Below are 17,601 nucleotides of genomic sequence, written 5' to 3'. Positions count from 1 at the left end.
TAGGTTCCCCTAAAGTACTCCAACCCTAAGATTCTGCTGCAGCTCTAACTTACATATCTGGGTGACATCTAATAGGCACTTCTTTAAAAGGTTGTAGTTCTCGATCACCCCCGGGTACAACCCATGAAGGGCCACACTCTTGGCCCTGCAATGGACGCAGGATTATGGGAAACCACCATAAATAACGAGCAACAATGACAACTAAGAACCATGGAACTTATTTTCGCCGAATTTCGGTGATTTCGCCTCCCAGGCGAATTGAAATCAGTGGGCGAAATGATATCTGCTGATTTCTCGCCGAAATGGCGATATCCGGTGATATCTCACCGGAAAATCAACAATGTTCGCCTCTTTCAGTCTTTCTCTTCTTTCTCTCTGTCAATCCAAGGGAGCTCTAGGTCTTCATCAGGTGCTACCTTTGGTGTTGGTGGTGGTAGTATGTTGCCCAAATCTACTTATCCATATAGGATTAGTGTTGAAGCTTTTATAGAAACCACCATCGCCTGCAGCAGCAGTAGCAATAGCAATAGCAGCGGGAGGAGCAGAAATGGAGGCGATGAAACCAATGGCCGGGAGCTCTAGGTCTTCATCAGCAACCTTTACAAAGTCTTGTAAGTCAAGCAAACGCCTCGCCAGTTGGGATCAAGAATGCCTACCTAAGCCTTGCCAAGCTTTATCATCAAGACGTGGTGACTTCCGGCGACTCTGCTGGCGAGAGTTCTCCCGGCCGTCCAACTTTATGGTGAAGATGAAGATGAAGTTCAATTTTATCCCAAAAACCAATTGTGCACGCAACCGTCATTAATATGATTTGAGTTATCTTTTTGGCATTCGAGCCACATGTCCACACTTGGCTCTTAAATTAATCATGAAATTGTTTAAAAAAACATAAAAAACAAAATTCCAAAACTTAAATATAAGTATGATATGACTAATCGACTTTTCACATATTATTTTATATATTTTTTAAATATGAAGTATTACGTTTTGCAGAGAAAGGGTCAAAATTTTCTTTCTACCTGTCATTTATTAAAAGTTTAAAACTAATACTCATATGTTTTATTAGCAATTTGGGGCGAAATATCGTCCAAATTCTCGGCCGAAACTCAGCTCCATCATGCTCATAAGGAGTGGATCCCAAACCCCAAAACTCAGCTTCGACTGTTGGGCCTAACAAATATAACTTAAGATCTTTAAATTTGAGAATAAAGCATCTTCTTCAGCTAAGATTCTTCTTAAGTTGACGCATTAATTAAGCCACTTTTCCAACAAAAATGGCTTCTTCTGGGTTCACTGAAAACTACACTGGCTGACTAACGCGTATACTATTACGTTCTATTCTAAAACACTGAGAGGGATTTGAGATTTTCCACTTAAGATTTTGAAAGGTTGTAACAACATTTTTATAAACACGACATCTCTTCTTGTCCTCACCTTCTTCTTCTTCTTCCTTTCTTTCTCTTGTTCATAGAAGTCTTTTTGTCCTCCTCCATTTAAAATTGAAGTTCTTTAACTTGTTCTCTCTCTCTCTTTTCTTTTTTTCCTGTAGAAAAAGGAATAAATTGGCAACGAGAGGAAAGGAAGTCAAAGAAAAGTTTGATAGGATGAAATATTCAACCACACCAACATCGATGATTAGGGTAGTCTCTTCTTTCTCTCTTTCCCCAAAACAAAGGATGGTCAGTCATGTAAAAGGCCCACTGGTGGAGAAATTTTTTTTTTTAATTTCTCTAAAAAAATATTTTTCACCGTGAACCACACTGATATTTTTGTGCTCCCCGTCGGGGGCGCTGATCCGGACTCCTCTCTGTCAACTTGTTCAGATGTTGGTTCGCTTAAGGATGCGTCACTGCGTACGTATACTACTGAACTTCTCCTTCTCTCACCATTTATTTTGTTCAATGTAAGCAACAAAGCTCGCAACAAGATTACAAAGTAGAGCTAACCCAAGGTCTCAGAAACAATGAGCGCTGGTGGGAAGACCGTGTTCGTCACAGGTGCTTCTGGGTACATCGCCTCATGGCTGGTGAAGCTTCTGCTTGCCAAAGGATACATTGTTAAAGCCTCTGTTCGTGACCTAAGTTAGTATTTCTCTTCTTCCATGTGTGATCTGGCTCTCTCTATTCTTTTTTCAGTTACCAAGATTCATCATATTTATAGTATCGTGGAGATGCTCTGCTGTCTCTACTCCAATTTTGAGATTTATTAGGTTACTTGCTACATACTTCGATCAGTTCTATTTCGATTCTGTTTTTGATTCTTTTGAATTATAGCATAAAACATTTCGATGTTTTGCCTTAAATGTCATCTGTGACTATTCCTCCTTAGACATTTTATGTTGTGACTTCTAGATTGATAGTTTTGTTGATGAATGCGGAAGCCCTTTATGTTTTTCCGTCGTGGACTCTTTTTCTTTGTTCTCTAAGTTTTCACTCTCTTGACTCAATCCTGAATCATTGTCGTCTGGGTCCTGCCCACAATTGGGTTTGGTTAACTTTGTTTTTATCACATGGGTCTGTTCCAGCTTTCTAATTTCAGTATCTATATATCTTTGAAATTGTTTCCTCTGTTACTTTGTCTTGTTGATGAACATAAATCATATTATTCTCATCCAAGTGCATCAAAGGCATCATATTTCCTCTCAGATCAGTTTCAAGATGATAGTCAACTTCTTTCATTGGGTCTTATTTCTGCATTTGGTGATAGAAAATCCTCATAAAGTTCGTACTTATGAATTGGACGTATAACTTTTGTGTAGGCCAAGGAAGCCTGTGTTCTTGTTGTTTTAATTCATTAACTTCAGTTCATATGCTATTGCAGATGATCCAAAGAAAACTGAACATTTGTTTGCTCTTGATGGGGCTAAGGAAAGACTTCATTTATTCAAAGCAGACATATTGGAAGAAGGATCATTTGATTCTTTAGTGGATGGTTGTGAAGGTGTTTTCCACACAGCATCTCCTGTTGACGTTACAACCAAGAATCCACAGGTTCATTTCAATTATGTGATTCATATAGTTTCAACTGTTACTTAGCATTTTGTAACTTTGGCCTTGCTATAAATTATACATCACATCCCAGATTTGATGAAATAGGTGAATTGAAATGGTAATTTGTACAAAAATTATCTTCAACCATTCCTGTACTTTCTGATTGCCTAGATCTTATGCTACTGAGCTGGACTTCCTTCCCACCCCCTTCCTCTGTTGCCTTAGCTCCTCATGATTGTAAGATTCTTCTCATTTTTAATGGTCTGAGGTTGGTGTATATACTGCTTTTAATTGGTCTTCATATATCTTAGAATTAATAAATCTGGAAGTCGAGACATTGCACTATAATTTGGCCCAAGCAACATTTGGGAAGAAAAGCGAAGCATGGGATCTGGAATCATGTGTGAGTAAACAACATCCATATTTGCCGCAATCCTGAAGATGGAAACACTTCATAATTTAATTACTAAAGTAGGAACCATGCAAATGTATTGAAAATTTGATGCTCTTACAATATTGTCCTGTTAGTTTGAATGAGTGACACTGCATAGAGGGAGTAATCATTTCTGTTGTATGATTTTTATTGGAACTAATGAACTGGAGGACATTCAATTACTGCTAATCCACACATACAGTTTCCTTTTATAGATAAACATGATGCCATTTGAAAATTGTGCTTTCAATTCGTGCTACTTATAGTAGTGCTTATGCATTACCTTACACAGCAAATGATAACTGAAAAAGTCACTGTTTTACCATTTGGATAGATGTATATGGTTGAAACCTGCCTTATAGGAGGAAAGGATAACAAATTTTGAGCCAGAAACTCAGATGCTGTGTGTCCAGTGCTAGCATTAAAAAAAAATCGTCAATGAGATAGGCCAATTTGAGCTTATTGATTGGATCAAAGTATTCCTGGTTGAACTTCCTGTACCTAAACCCATAATGTGAATGACAAGATGGGAATAGATGTTTGAATTGTCCATGAACTTTTTGCATGGGCTATTTATGCCTTTTCAATGCTTCTTGGCATGTCTATGCTTTTCTTCACTCCATAATTGGTTGTTGATTCTTCTGACATTTATGTTTGACTTTTTTAGTCTCAGGATTTTACATCGTATATAGTTAAATCATTCCCTCAGGAATAATTTCTTCTGTTGTTCACAAGTATAAATTCTATTTTCATATAAACCATTTGTGACTTTTCTCACACATGTTCATTCTATGTTCATTCTATGTCTCTCTATGAATTTCAGGAATTAATTGATCCCACAGTAAATGGGACTCTTAATATTCTTAGATCCTGTGTAAAGGCTTCGTCTGTTAAAAGAGTTGTTGTCAAAACTGATTTCTGACCATAATAAGTAATGAATATGAATTTTTCTGAGAGTATGCCTAAGCCAGCACTCCCATGAGTCTAAATCTCTCCTTCTTATATAAGAAGATACCTATCCTCCCTTGTTTCCCCGGACATAAAACTATCTTTGAACAAATTAATGGGTCTTGGCCATATTATGATTTTTTCTAATATTCTGGCATTTTAAATAAAAATAAAGTCCACTAATGATACCAAACATCTGCAGAATGAAAGAAATGAAAATAAAAGAAAGCTAACATAACAAAATGGAATTTAAGATTTTACTGAGAACAAATCTTCTCTGCATTTTTCTGGGGAAGCTTCAGTATAGAAAATCAATGGAGCGGAATAGAGAGAAATAGAAGTATAGTTGAAATAAATTAGTGCGAATCTCAGCTATAATCTCCAGAATGCCCAGTATTAGGGGCCATGAAAGTGATAAATACTCCAATCAATTCAATTGTGAATATGATGGGAGTGATGCTATATGGTTTATCCTTGTAACTCTGAAGTTCTATTGGCATTAAAGCTCAAATAGTCACTAGCTGTGATTCTAGGAAAAGCTTTCAATGTTAAGACTGCTTAATGACAACTGCTGTCAGAGGTGGATACTTATCAGAACTTGCCTCTGTTTTGCTAATATGGATACTAATTTGAGGTACATGTACTTGATTTAAGTACAATTCAGTTCCTAAGAAATAGGGCAATTTGAGCTTATTGATTGGATCAAAGTATTCATGGCTGAACTTCCTGTACCTAAACCCATATTGTGAGTGACAGGAAGGTAATAGCTGTTTGAATTGTCCATGAACTTCTCACATGGGCTATTTATGCCTGTCGAATGTCTTATGTTTTGCTTGGCTCCATAATTGGTTGTTGATTCTTCTGACATTTTATGTTTCTTTTGTGGTCTCAGGATTTTCCATCATTATGGTTAAATCATTCCCTTTGGAATACTCTTTTTTGTTGTTCAAAGTATAAGTTCTATTTTCATATAAACATTAGTGAGTCTTCTCATAAATGTTCATGTGTGTCTCTGTGCATTTCAGGAATTAATTGATCCTGCAGTAAAGGGGACTCTTAATGTTCTTAGATCCTGTACAAAGGCTCCATCTGTTAAAAGAGTTGTTGTCACATCATCTGTTGGTGCAGTTGCATACAATGGAAAACCTCGATTGCCAGATGTTGTTATTGATGAAACTTGGTTCTCAGATCCAGAGTTTTGCAAAGAGACTAAGGTGTCTTTATGTATGGTTTATGCAGTGTTGTTGAGTTCGTATTGTCTGAGCCCATTAGGAATTGAACTGTGCTCTATGAGTGTTTTACTTTGACCTTACTAAGTTGTGGAGTCACTAATTTACTGTCCAGTACATCTAACGAACTTCTTCTGTTATAGAATTGGTATGTACTTTCGAAGACCTTGGCTGAGGAGGCTGCCTGAAAATTTGCAAAGGAGAAAGGGATTGACATGGTTACAATAAATCCATGCATGGTGATTGGTTCTCTGTTACAGCCAACAGTAAACACAACTACTGGGTTCATTCTGAACTTAGTAAATGGTATGCTTACCTATTATTCAAGTTCCCCCCCATCCACCCCTGCTCCAATCCCTCTTGAATAAAACTCTTGAAGCAATTCTGAACACCCATTTCTCTGGTCAAACATTAGCATGAATCAATAAATCAAAAAAATTAATTCAAGGTTCCACACATTTATAAACCATTTCTGAATTCAACGTGTAAATCATATGATCTACATTCATAAAAAAGGGCTATGCCCAGTGCAGAGGGCTGCTGCATTGAACAGATTCTGGGGTGGAGAGGACTGAAATTTATAGCACCATGGATAGCAAGGTTGCTAGGCTTTTAACTGATTCCTTGGCATAGAGTTACCGGTCATCTTGGACCTTAAGGTGTACCTTTTTGTCTTCGCATCACCTTGGTAACTCCTTGAAAAATATGATCAGGGTTAACAGTTATTTAGAGAATATGTTTCTTTTGTGTTTTTATAAAGAAAAAGAAAGCCTATTTTTCAACCTTGTATTTTATTTTTCTATGTCATTCTTGTGATATATGTCACAGTATTTGAACTGCTGCAGGAGCACAAACATTTCCCAATGGAACATATGGATGGGTTGATGTTAAAGATGTTGCAAATGCACATATTCAGGCACTCGAGATTCCTTCAGCCAGTGGAAGATATCTAGTAGCCTCAAATGTTTCTCATTATTCACAAATTGTGAAAATTTTGCATGAACTTTATCCAACTCTGCAGCTTCCTGAAAAGTAAGTTTTGCAATCCAGATAAGATAAGATAAGATGCAGTTTGTGGTTACCTCTGATCATGGAACGATGCTTCGATGGTTTCACTCGGTTCGCCTCCCGGCAAACCGAGCGAAATGGCTAATAATCGCCAAGATCTCGCGGCGGCGAGAAACTTGTTTTCTTTCCCTTTCTCTCTTTCTTCTTCTTCTTCTCCGGCAAAAACGGCTGCTACCCACCTCAGACTCAAGGAGCAGATGTCTCTTTCTCTCTCTCTCTTTCTTCTTCTTCTTCTTCTCCGGCAGAAATAGCAGCGGCTGTTAGCCTGCTACCCATCTCAAACTCAAAGAGCAGTAGAAAAAAAAAAGTTTTGAAGTTTGGCCGGAAAATCGTCGATTTTCCGGCGAAAGGTTGAAATGTCGGTTTCGCTCCATTTTTTATTTCGCCCTCTGGCGAAATGGGTGAATTTCGCCGAAACTACGTTCCATGCCTCTGATGATGCATAAGATCCCATTTTGCTTACACCTTTATCAAGTAAATTAGGGTTTTGTGTAATTTTAATTTTTGAACCTGGATATATGAACTAGGATTTGATATTCTACTTCTTTTAGTCACAAACTATATTGATATTTCAAAATAATTTATAGGACAGGTCTCCCTGTAGGTTCTTTCATGACCTTCTTCAGAAACTAAGAATTGTACCATTTCATCTATTGATACAATATTTATTTCTTTACTATCGGCAGGTGTGCTGATGACAAGCCTTATGCACCAATCTTCCAATTTTCCCAGGAGAAAGCAAAAACCTTGGGGATAAACTTCACCCCTTTGGAGGTAAGCCTGAAGGAAACCATTGAAAGCTTGAAGGAGAAAGGCTTTTTAAGTTCTTGAAGCTCTTTCAGTACATGTGATGTAATAAGAAACAAGACATGTGGATTCATAGTCTGTTGCTCTAAACTTCATCGTCGTAAGTCATTATAAGATGTGAGCCACTGTATCATATGAAAATCTGTAATGAGAGATGTTCTCTACTCATTTCTTTATGGATATTATAAAGTTTAAGAAGTATGGAACTATGGATGTTGTATAACTCTGTGTCACAAGACTTCTCTTTAGGAGGTTCTAACAAAGTGGGTTTTGTTTCCTTAAGAAGCCCCAGCACTGTGAAGGTAAGTGCTGTTTCTGGAATAGAAAATTTAGATGTGCATTGTAAATATACTGCCCAAAGGCTATTTGTCTCTATCTCTGGTTATTGCTCGACAATTCTAGTAGTGGAAGAGCAAATGATAATGGTTCTTGCTTCTGGGAGTAGTTGACTAGATATGTGACAGTAGCAGAGGTCTTGGGCCGCCATTAACCTGTATTGTACAAGGCACCCTGATAAATCAACCCAATTATCTGTTTGGGAAATTACATATATACTTCATTGTTCCCTTGTAAGCACAATGAGATTTGTAGTTTTGGACTCAGGGTTTTGGGTTAGAACTTCTTCACAACTTCCGTATTGGTGTTCATTTTAACATAATCCAAAGCTTAATCCATATATAGGATAATAAGAAACACAAATCCAAAAGAAACACTTGACCTGTCATAGCCAAACCCCACCAGTGACCAAACAATCTTCATGGTAGTCTTTATTTTCACAAACCTAGGCCCTACTGAAGAACAAAAACTCCATAAAAACTCTTCATGGTAGTTTTTATTTTCACAAAACTAGACCCCATCAAAGACCAAACAATCTTTGTGGTTGTCTTTAATCCTTATTCCTAAGTACCAAACACATCAGTATATATGGCAGTTACACTAGTAAATGGTAACTATTGGTGCTCCTCGTTGCAAATTGCAGCAATGATGATCATGAGATTCTGGGGGTGCACATCTTCCATCAACAAGCTTAACCATGACTTTTGCTCCATACGGTGCCTTGGTGCTAAAGTCAGCCAGTGCCTAAGCAACACTACAGTGGCGTTGGGCTTCATTTGTAAATAAGCCATGTCCTTCCCTATACAGATTCAGGGTCCTGCATTGAATGACACGAAATTGAACTGGTCGTGTGCTCTGTAACTCTTGTTGACCGGTAACGACCACACCTCTAGCTAGAATTTCATGCAATCTTCACCTTAAGTCTGCTCCATCATTCCACTGAGTGCTCAAAAAAATATCTTTGAATGTCCAAGTAAGAATATGCTGTCTAGTAGCACCTCTAGCACGTTGTTAGTAACCACGTACTTTATGTTATGTGGCACCAACGGGTACAACCAAAGTGTTTCTGACAATGCTACTTTCAAATAGACTAGCCGCTCTTAACTCTTCGAACAGTAACAACTCCTTCAACCATTTTGAGGTGTCATCATCACGTGTCTCCATTAGAACTATGCAAATATCATGCAAGATCTTCTGTTCCACTTTTGAGTAAAACTTAGCTTGCAGAGCAACATTGAGCGATCGCTGAAAAGGAGTCCGTTCGAGCCGATCTGGATGAAAGGGGCGGGTTGGGGCAAGACCAAAGTCGAGGGAACAGCCCGACGCGCACAGCAACACGGGGAAGGAGGATCGGCGTGACGGGGGGGCTTGGAGCAGCCACGTCCTTCCGATTTGACACTGAGGTCAGCCGGCCCCAGCCTTGGCGTTGGCTCCTCTCGAACGGGCGTTGGTCGTGGATCGCCCGGGCTGGGCTGTGTGTTGCTCGTGCTGCTTACAACACAACCAAAAAGCAACCAGAAAAACCATGTCAATGGTAATGATGAAACTTGGCTGCAGAATTGGTATGTACTTTCAAAGACATTAGCTGAAGAGCTGCTTGGAAATTTGCAAGAGAGAAACAAATGGACATGGTAACTATAAATCCAGCTCTGGTGATTGGTCCTCTTTTACAGCCAACATTAAATACAAGTGCTGAAGCAATTCTGAATTTAAATGGTATGTTTACTTATGATTCAAGCTATTGTACCTTTTCTTTATTGATTTAAAAAGTTAGATGATCAACCACTACCTAAAAACTATAATTTATAAAATTTAAATCATGATCTTTTTAGTTTATCCTTTCAACTAAAATACTTATGGAGATATTGGTGGAGTGATCTCAATTCAGATTTTACAATGTTGTTTGTCTTGATTTTAAAGGTCACACCATGATCCCATTAAAAAAATTATTTAAAGATGTTAAAATGTGATGTTGAAAGACATGTGTTCCACTAAAATCATTTCAATAAAATGGAAAATAAAGTCATTTTTGACCTTTTTGGCTTTTTTTTTTTTTTTTCTTCTTCTTCTGGTCTTTTGCTGACTAGTCACAAGTACTAGGGCCCATAGGTATGGGAGATGGGAAGGAGGGAGAGAGAATTCAAGACCTCCTTGGACTTGCTGGCTATACCTATGAGGTTGTCAGGTTGTCACTTGTGCTGGAAGCACATCCACAGTCTAGAATTAAGGCATTTTGGTCAGGTTAGATTAAAATATTTGGGGTCATTCAGTGTCACTTTTAAACTTGTCAAACTTGTCTTGATTAAGGTTGCAGCATAGTCAGGTTGGGTTTGGGTTTCTAAAATCTTGATCTTAACCCCAAATATTGTCTAGCCTTGACTTTGACTTTAGCCTTACAGGGCAAGTTGGATGGGCGAAATTAAGCATTTATCCCTAACTGTAGCTTTGACCCTTACTTTAACCTTGACCACAAAATAATAAAACAATAATCATTTTATGTTACTAATCTAATTTTACTAAAAATAACCTACAAGGTGGTAGAGTTAGGCTGAGTCCAACCTTGTTGAAAATCAACCTTGATCCTAATCAGGGCCACCAAATCTACACTCCAGAGTAGAATTTTGAGCCTAAACCCTATTTAGATTCAGACCGTTTGAGTAAATTTAGACCATCAAAACCAAACTTGCACACCTAGGTCTTATTCCATTTGTTCTCTAAGAACCACAAACACCTTGTGTTCCTTGGAAGTTTAAGGCGTGTAATCTGCTAATTGATTTTTGATAAGTCATTCCTTTGAATTTTTTCAGAGTGACCAGGTTTACTTGTTGCAGGAGCACAAACATTTCCCAATGCAACATTTGGATTGGTTGATGTTAAAGATGTTGCAAATGCACATATTCAAGCATTTGAAATTCCTTCAGCCAATGGAAGATATGTTTTAGTTGAAAGAGTCGTCCATTATTCAGAGATTGTGAAAGCATTGCAAGAACTCTGTCCAACTTTAAACCTCCCAGAAAAGGCATTTTTTTCTTCTGCTGCTTAAGAAACCTAGTTTGGGATTTAATGTCTTCAAAATGTATTGTTTTCTCTATTGAGAAGATGGATGAATACTGATTTTTATTGTTGGCAGGTGTGTTGATGACAAGCCTTATATGTCCACCTACCAAGTTTCTCAAAATAAAGCAAAAAGCCTGGGCATTACTTTCACTCCCATGGAGCTAAGCTTGAAGGAAACCATTGAAAGTTTGAAGGGTTTTCTCTAGTTGCTGCTGAAGCTTGCTGAGTAAAATTCATGTAATTACAAAAGAAAAATATAGTGGGTATGACTAGAGAGAATCTGTTTGTTCTAAACTTCTTCTAGGCATTGGTATTGTATCATCCGTATGGGTTTTACAGTTTGATGACATCGTTCCTATTGATTACACAGTACACAAGGGTAATTAAATCTAAAAATCCTTTTTTATTGATGCATTTGTTGATAACTTAAGATATTCGTTTCCGAAGATTTGAGATGGGAACAGAAATCAATGGACTAACTTGTATACCAAAAAAAAAAAACTTGAATACCCATACAACCTATTCTAAACATATAAAGAGATTTGGAGATTCTCAACTTTGGATTTAAATATGAGATTGTAATAACATTTTAGATGTTTTTCAGATATGTCTTGAAGTAACTTTTTTTCCTACTTTTTTTTTGCACCGAAACTCGTGTTGCGTCCATTAAGTGGCATAAATTACGTCTAACTTACAACTAACAGTCTCAAGAAGTTTCCAATTAACTCCTAATATGAAATGACCAAAATATCTTCTTAATGTTAAATTACTAAACTGACATTATGTCTCATCTCATACCCAACTCTTAGGTGTGATTGATTTTCTTCCTACTCTTTGCTCCAAAAACGTAAAACGGAACTGAGAGCCATAGAGTGCTTATTGCTTTAAGGGTTCAAGACCTTATAACATTGTATGTATTCAATTTTCATGGCCTTGTATCTTCTCTACAAAGCAGCATCTGGTTATGCTCTTTTTCTAGGTCATGGGGATTGATGAAATTGGGTCGAGTTATGAAGTTGTTCAGAACTCCGTTATTGTCTTAATCGTTTTGGCAAAGTTGTAAGCTCGTAGCTTTTAACCCATTTGACTTTGCCCTCGATGCTCTCAATCAGGTCAGTGCTCTTTTGAAGGTAACGTTGTTGGCTATTTATGTCATTTTCTAGTTTACGGTCATGGTGGGTGATTTCTGGTAGGGGAAAGGTGGGGGCAATTGGGGGTTGGTAGGGGGAGGGTGGCACGGTGTATGTAGGAGGAAGATTAGTGAAGGGATAGTCAAGGCCAATTTAGTTATTTAAAATTGAAAATTTTTGAAGCATGAGAGTGTTTATATATAGGGGATGGAGGTAGTACATATGGGGCTTGCAAAAGTCGAACCCATAACATTGCATTATGTTGGAAAGATATTTTGATCATTTTATATTGAAAGTTGCATTAGGTTGGAAAGATATTTTGATAATTTTATATTAAACGTTAACTAGGCACTAAGTTGTGTCTCTTTTTTCATTTGTAACTGAAGTTCTTCAACATCAGACATTGAAATGCCACTTCCTAGTGTTGTGTGACTATAATCCTTTACTTCTTGATTTCAGTGTTCAGCTGCTAAGGATTTCCAACTAGTCTCTAGATTTTGTGACCAATTTCCTTCTGCGACAGAACTACCTAGACATAAATCTTTATAAGGATGATCATCCATTTAGGGTTTTTTTTTCGATTCTCTTCCTGATTTTCCATTAGGAACGATTGAAATTGAAATACAAACAACCATTATGGATGATGGGTGAATGAGATAAATCAAAAGATTCATGACATTTGAATGAAACTGGTTCTGTTAAGATTATTATAAAGATTTATATCCATGAGAAATATTCTTGACATGGAGATTAGATTAGAAAAATAGTGAATGGGCTCCATTGGAATGGGTCCGTTGAAAGGAGAAAAGCATAGACTCTGGCTGGATTTTTGGGGACACACCGAAGTGGAGTAGGAGAAGTCTAGCGTTCATATCTGACTGGTCCAAGATGATAATCTTCAACTAGAATTGGGGTTTAGGTCCATGTTTCTAGGGTTTCTTTGATTTGTTTGTTAAAATAAGTTTTGCAGAACTTTTTTGAGTAAAATATCGATGGAGACCAAAATTTGGGCTTTGTGCTAGAGGAGAAGGATTTGATGGGGGAAGTATCACCGTTTCCTCCAGCCACAAAATGGAGATTGCTTTGCAACCATTCTTTTAGAATGGGGAATAACTAACTACTACAAGAGAACGGATAATTCAGCAAGCCTTAAAGGAAGCCAGAGATTATACAAATGCTGTTCGGTTTCTGGATGTGAAGAGTGAGTTTCCTAACCATGCGACTACCTCAAACCCGACAGGGGTTCTCAAATTGAGCTCGGATGCTGTCCTTAAGAATTAGAAGGCAGGTCTTGGTTTTGTCTTGAGAGATCATAGGGGAGCTCCTTCAGTTGTGGTCTAGGTTCTTTCTCACTTCTCTTCACCTATCGAGGGTGAAGCCTTGGCAATTTGAGATGGTCTTCTTATTGCATCGGTGGAAGGGATTGATTATCTCATGTTGGAAAGTGATTGTCGCCGTTGATCCAGAATTCTTGAATCTCAATTGCATACCCCTCTAAGCCTTTTGAATATTGTTGATGATATTACACACATCTCTTCATATTTTTTGTCTTGTAATTTTTATTTTGTTTATAGGGAATGCAATTCAGTTGTTCATTCTTTAACTGGAAAGCAGTTATCTTGGCAGGGAGGACTAACTGGCCAAATTTCACTACTTGGTTGTATCTATGTAATTCTTGACACCTTTGTTTTGTTCATGTTATTTGAAATGAATGTTAGTTTATGAAAAAAAAAATAAAAAAATAAAAGCTACCACAAGAGAACAAAACCCAAAAAAAGGGTTGTCCCTCTACTAATCATCGAAAAAAAGAAGAAAAATAATGCAAAATGAATGTCGAGATTTCACTCATTCGTTCATGGCTACCGGCAGCTCTATCCAATAAGTAGTGGCCGCTGTGTAAAAGACGCTTTTCTTTTGTATATATATATATATATATATATATATATATATATATATATATATATATATATATATATATATATATAATATATATATATATATATATATATATATATATATATATATACTACTACCAAACTTACACACGTGCAAATGCACGTGACCATGTATGAAGGATTAAGAGAGTGAGATATTGAAAATTATTTTGTAAGATATCTTAATATGCAATAAAATAAAATAAAAGCAACCACAAGTGGAGAAACGATAATTTTCTAAGGAAAATGGCATGCATCATAATTAAAGAAAAGACAGAGTCGTGCCTTCTATAATCTCTAACACTTCATTCTAATTGAATATTGGGAATACCATTTTTAAATTCAATATCCTAGCTAAAAATGTAGGAACAATATTGTGACATGTTTTTTTTCTATCTCTAAATAATTAACAAAGTGAATAAAAGCAAAGAATAATCCACCAACAGAAACATAAATCACAAAACCTAGACGCATAATGCAATAGATGGAGAAGCAAAGAACATGCATGAGCGTCATCAGATTCATCAGAGCAACCGGTATCCATATCAACCGATGCCCAACTCTCATCATCGTCATCACTCAGGCCAAGAGTAAATGTAGTCTTAGTTGTTAACAATCCAAAATGGAACTTTAGTCAATGCAGAATTTGTGAAGAGAGATAACTCTTATTGTGTGAAAAGGAAATTGTGGGGCTTTACCAAAAGTAAATTTCTTCGCTAGGGAGACTGAAGCTGCTTGTCTTCATCGGATCTCTGCAAGATTCAACAAGTATTACATCAAAGCACCAATAAAGTTTCAGATTAATAAAAAATAATGCTCCTTAAAAACTACATGAAATGAACCTTGGATAGATGATAAATACCAAGAATCATAAGCAAAATACTATATAAAGTTCTCCCTTTTTTCTCTTCCAATAAATAATCTTCATTTTTGGAAAGAATGCAAACAACCAAGATTTACATTAAATATTAGAGATCTCAAATGTAACATAATAGATCAAAGCCCATATAAGAATTACAGAGATGATTAGAAGAAAAGGCTTTTGCAAATTAAAAATTCATAAAATGCTATTGAAGCATCAACATATTGGATGCCTTCTTGATCCATTGAATAGCACTTTCATCCGGGCCTTTTGAGAACATTCTATTAAGCTTGAGAGGGAGATATATATATAAATAAATAAATAAATAAAATAAAATAAAAAAAGAAGAAAAGAAGCCAAGAAACTGCATTTGATATAACCCAACAATGAACTCATGGTGGTCCTTTTTTCATCCTTAGCACCACGTATGAATGATCCAAGAGAAGAGGGCTTAGACTCAATACCCCATGCAACTCAGAAAAAATGGCTTTTACTTAGTAAAAACCTGCTTTTTGAGTGTGTTTCAGTATATCTAAGAAAATATCAATATAGCAAGGATGAATTTTACAAATCAAAATATTTGTTTTTCCCCCCATATTAGCTAATTTTCTCAAATAAATACATGCTACTTGTAATGATCTCAGACCAATATAACATATAAAAGTGTAAATTATGTATTTCTAAATGAATACGCTCTTTGAGTGTGTGTTCTGAAATTGACTTAGTGTTATATGACACAAATTAACTAATAGTCTTGCATTTTCTCCCAAGACAGGCTAACACATTCTCTCCTGCATTTGTACTTGTACATTCCTGTGTATAATAAAAAATTGTGAGTCCTTGATCTTGAGAACAGAGAAAACAAAAGAAATATCCTTAGGTTTATTAGTGGACCAGGGGCGGGGAGGGCAACCTGCAGTCCAGCATCCTGCAATAAGCGAATCCATCTTGCTGCTTCTTCTGGGCTAGTTGCTCCCAACTAAGAATCAGTGAAATCAAAAATTAGATATTGATTATTCATAGATGATGAAAGAATTTTATTCTATAAAGAAAAAATTAACCACACCTTAAGCTAATCATTGGATTGGAAGTGTTATAAAGGGTAAAAGCAAAAACCACCTGCAAGTGGCAACAAACTATAATTGCAGAGCCATAACAAAAGGAAAATATCACTGCTGCAACATAATGTGGCAAAATAACCTGGCCAACACACATACCTTCCTATTAATCTTCTCTCTCCCATTTTCCGTAACACGAAGGCAGGGATCAATTGTTGGCCTTTTTACAGAAACTTGGAAAAAAGAAGAAGGTGCTTTTTTAGTTCCCCTGCATGGACTTGGTAGCATAGAACAAACAAGCAGCTGCATAATTTATTTCACATAATTGAAGCTGTCATTGACATGAAAAGAAAAGAAGATAATATTAACAGAAGCAACAACACTAATAAGTTCATACAAGGTATAGAAAGTACATAAATTGTTCATAAAAATGGCTCAACCACAAAAGAAAGTTCCATAATTTGAAGATTGTTCCTTTCTACTATAACACGAAAGAAAAAAAATAATGAAGACACCCAACAAAAGATGGGTTTCTGGAAAAGGTAAAAATAGCTATCAACTCGAAAATCTTGGGAATGATATAATAACAAGAGCTTACTAACTCTAGCAACAACTCTACCCATATAACATAACCCAAATTCACACTAAAAAATGAGAAGCGAAAAGAAAAACTTGAAAGTTTTTTTATGTTCTAGATAGAACTATAACAGACCTCTAATCTATCTAGAAACTGCTTCTCGTTGGTCTTCAACATCACTGGAAGAGGAAAGAATACCCCTCTCTCCACACACAAACTGCGCCTAGGTTTTATCCTTTTCTCCAAACCATACGAGAAATAGTGCTGAAAATCCTTCAATTAATTCAAATCTCTTCCCATCTCAACCATTAAGTAATTAAATTTTGACTCGAAATTGCCTCTTCGGTTTATGACTCTTCGAAGATCAGAACCCTTCACATTGGCTTTTTTGAGGAGGAATGTGAAGACAGGGATGATATCTGAAACCTTGGAATTCAATATCTTTGGGCACATCACACAAATTCAACTAAACTCTACAGTAGTGAAACCCATTGAGCTCATGAAATCGACTGTGGATTTGATGTCGTCAAGAGACGAAGAAACGATTGGTGGATAGTCGTCGACAAGGGAGAAGAGGTCGATGCCCATGGACTCCAAGTAGAGAAGTTTATCTCGGAACTAAGAGTTGGATTCGGTGTTGGATTGGATTTCAGGGGATAAAGAAGGGAATTGGGAATTTAGAGAGAGTGCTGATTTAGAGAGAGATTCAGAAAGAGTTGGAGAGGGTGAGGGATCTAGAGAGCGACAGACTTTGAGAGAGATTGAGAGACAGATTCAAAGAGAGTTCGAGAGGGAGAGGGATAGAGCGATAGAGTTTGAGAGAGATTGAAAGAGGTCACGAGAGAAATCAGAATTAAAATTAAGGATAAATTCATAATAATTCATGATACAATGTCCAAATTATCCTTGTAAAAATAACTAACGAAATAACAAATAGTACAACATTATTGGTATTTAGGAAAATTCTAAGGACAGCAAAGGACAGAAAAAGATTTGCAAAAAAAGTAGAGTACGTGTTTTTATTATAGTAGTATGATATGATATGATATATATATATATATATATATATATATATATATATATATATATATATATATATAAAACTAATACAAGCAACAAAGCTGGCAACCAGATTACAAAGTAACCCAAGATCCAGATATCAGCAAGAAACA

The 17,601-nt window shown here is 36.5% G+C and overlaps 1 pseudogene across 1 annotated transcript; it reads left to right on the top strand.

Annotated features, from left to right (window-relative positions):
* The first annotated feature begins 1,299 nt into the window (after positions 1–1,299).
* Positions 1,300–7,819, top strand: LOC149001697 (phenylacetaldehyde reductase-like; annotated as a pseudogene). Its single transcript, XR_016170118.1, has 7 exons — positions 1,300–1,388; positions 1,550–2,081; positions 2,821–2,990; positions 5,397–5,585; positions 5,744–5,906; positions 6,446–6,632; positions 7,355–7,819. The product of XR_016170118.1 is annotated as a phenylacetaldehyde reductase-like (transcript).
* Positions 7,820–17,601: the final 9,782 nt, after the last annotated feature.

Source organism: Hakea prostrata, chromosome 10 (genome assembly GCF_041222555.1).
Source record: "Hakea prostrata isolate BN-2017 chromosome 10, UWA_Hpros_2, whole genome shotgun sequence".
In the NCBI taxonomy this organism is placed as follows: Eukaryota; Viridiplantae; Streptophyta; class Magnoliopsida; order Proteales; family Proteaceae; genus Hakea; species Hakea prostrata.
This window is presented reverse-complemented; position numbering and strand designations above follow the sequence as displayed.